The sequence below is a fragment of the Mustela putorius genome, unplaced genomic scaffold (assembly GCF_011764305.1).
Source record: "Mustela putorius furo isolate JIRA1106 unplaced genomic scaffold, ASM1176430v1.1 tig00003911_pilon_pilon_pilon, whole genome shotgun sequence".
Lineage (NCBI taxonomy): Eukaryota > Metazoa > Chordata > Mammalia > Carnivora > Mustelidae > Mustela > Mustela putorius.
This window is the reverse complement of record NW_025422058.1, coordinates 3,220,002-3,220,711: the sequence shown is the minus strand read 5'-3', so window position 1 is coordinate 3,220,711 and position 710 is coordinate 3,220,002. Positions and strand designations below refer to the sequence as shown.

At 37.3% G+C, this 710-nt stretch overlaps 1 pseudogene; it reads left to right on the top strand.

The window, feature by feature from the left end:
- Positions 1–336: 336 nt before the first annotated feature.
- Positions 337–486, top strand: LOC123388832 (annotated as a pseudogene).
- Positions 487–710: the final 224 nt, after the last annotated feature.

Genomic DNA, 710 nt, shown 5'->3' with positions numbered 1-710 from the left:
ACTGTTGGTTGATATAAGAAATGGCCATATAAGGAAGTTTTCTGTATTATCTATAGACCCCTCATTAAAGACCTGACGTACTGTGTGGTTCAATGTTTCATATAAGGTTTCATGCAATAAATCCCTCTCAGAGTTAGTGCTAGGAAAAAGTTTGGTTTCCTGACAAACGAAAGGCTTTCTCTGATTAGTTATATAAAATGGCATTTTCCTTTCCTGTCTTGTATGCAAGAAGCTTAGGAGGAAATCTTGTGATTATTTTTAGTGATTGACTTTGGTCCCCGGTGTTTGTTGGAATGATTTCTTGCTGCCAGTTAACCATCACAAAATGATTGAGCAAGCTTTGCGTAGTGGCAGTATCGTAGCCAATGAGGTTTATCCGAGGCACGATTATTGCTAATTGAAACAAAATGATTGAGCACTAAGCCTCTTTGGAGAATGAGGAAACAAAGGACACAAATATTTTAAAAATGGTAAAGACAGACCTATAAACAAATAATTACATTATAGTTAGGGAGTGCTGTAATAGAGGTATGTACAAAGTACTATAGGCACGTAGGTTAAAATGCTTAATTCTTCCTGGAGCAGTGGAGCTAGAAAGGCTTCACAGAGGAGGTGACATCTGAAGTAGGATTTTAAGCACATGTGAGATGTTACCAGAAGGAGAAAAACAGACACTACAGCAGTGGTATCCAATAGAAATATAAAGCAAG